The sequence below is a fragment of the Lutra lutra genome, chromosome 1 (genome assembly GCF_902655055.1).
Source record: "Lutra lutra chromosome 1, mLutLut1.2, whole genome shotgun sequence".
Lineage (NCBI taxonomy): Eukaryota > Metazoa > Chordata > Mammalia > Carnivora > Mustelidae > Lutra > Lutra lutra.
In genome coordinates this window covers 212396418-212397999 of record NC_062278.1, presented here as the reverse complement: position 1 = coordinate 212397999, position 1582 = coordinate 212396418, and the positions used below count along the sequence as shown (strand labels likewise).

At 41.2% G+C, this 1582-nt stretch overlaps 1 pseudogene; it reads left to right on the top strand.

The window, feature by feature from the left end:
- Positions 1-342: 342 nt before the first annotated feature.
- On the top strand, positions 343-1297 carry LOC125106762 (olfactory receptor-like protein OLF4; annotated as a pseudogene).
- The last annotated feature ends 285 nt before the right edge of the window (positions 1298-1582 follow it).

The window sequence follows — 1582 nt, the reverse complement described above, 5'->3', positions numbered from 1 at the left end:
TCTACCCTATTGCCATCATTGAATTGTAGGGACTTTTGCTTTTCAACACCCACTACTTTATGACTAGAATTTCCAAAACATGGTTGACATTGTATATATTTTTCAAAAGCATGATATATTTTCTTACTGAAACTGTAAAATGCCCGACCTTCTGGGGAAACATTGGATGTTGTGATGAAAATTCCTAATCAGAGAGAACTAAGGATCCTCTTAAGGGGCCCAAATCCATTCACAAAATACTGCGATTACTTTATTGACTGGAAAATATAAATTGTTGCATTTCCACAATGTGAGCAAATTAATTCTGTTACTTCCCTCTGTGCTGGTAGTCACCTCTAACACATGGACCTAGGAAACAATACAGGAATTTCAGAGTTCCAGCTTCTGGGATTTTCAGAGAAACCAGAACTGCAGCCCCTCATATTTGGGCTCTTCCTCTCCATGTATCTGATCACTGTGTTTGGAAACCTGCTCATCATCCTGGCTGTCAGCTCTGACTCCCACCTACACACCCCCATGTACTCCTTCCTTGCAAACCTGTCTTTTGTAGACATCTGTTTCACCTCCACCACTGTCCCAAGATGCTGTGGAACATCCAGACTCAGAACAAAGTCATAACCTATGCAGGCTGCATCACACAGATGTATTTTTTCATACTATTTACAGGATTAGACATGTTCCTCCTGACTGTGATGGCTTATGACTGCTTTGTGGCCATCTGTCACCCACTGCACTACACAGTCATCATGAACCCCTGGCTTTGTGGACTGCTGGTTCTGGTACGTTGGATCCTGAGTGTCTTTCATTCTTTACTACACACTTCCATGGTGTTGTGGTAGAGGTGGAAATCCCCCACTTTTTCTGTGAACTCAACCAGATGATCCAACTTGCATGTTCTGACAGCTTTCTCTATAATACGGTGATGTATTTTGCAGCCATGCTGGTGGCTGTTGGTCCCTTCATTGGTATCCTTTACTCTTACTCTAAGATTGTTTCCTCCATATGTGGGATCTCATCAACTCAGGGCAAGTATAAATCATTTTCCACCTGTACATCTCACCTTTCAGTTGTCTCCTTATTTTATTGTACGAGCCTAGGAGTGTACCTTAGCTCTGCTGCTACCAAGAGCTCCCACTCAAATACAGTAGCCTCGGTTATGTACACGGTGGTTACACCCATGCTGAACCCATTCATCTACAGCCTGAGGAATAAAGACATAAAGGAAGCTCTGATGAGATTCTCTAGGATGACAGCTCTAAAAGGGATAATTGTCCCGGCACTGAAGAAGTGCCCATGATTGCAGAGCCGAAAGCCTGATCCAAATGTTGAGATACATTGATCAGATTGTGGAAGTGGAACATGCCTCTTCTATTTTTTTTTCTGGGAATTTCTATTTTTTTAACCTCTCTGCTTAATTTACATAACTCAGTTTATTAAGCTTTGTGATAACTCTGATATCCAAGAGATTTTCCCTTTGTCATTACCTTGCTCTCTCAATGTCATTCCTAATCTCAAATGCAAAATATTTGGACATTCTCACTTATTCAAAGGACTCCATGAATCTGTTAAGAATTATTTCTTC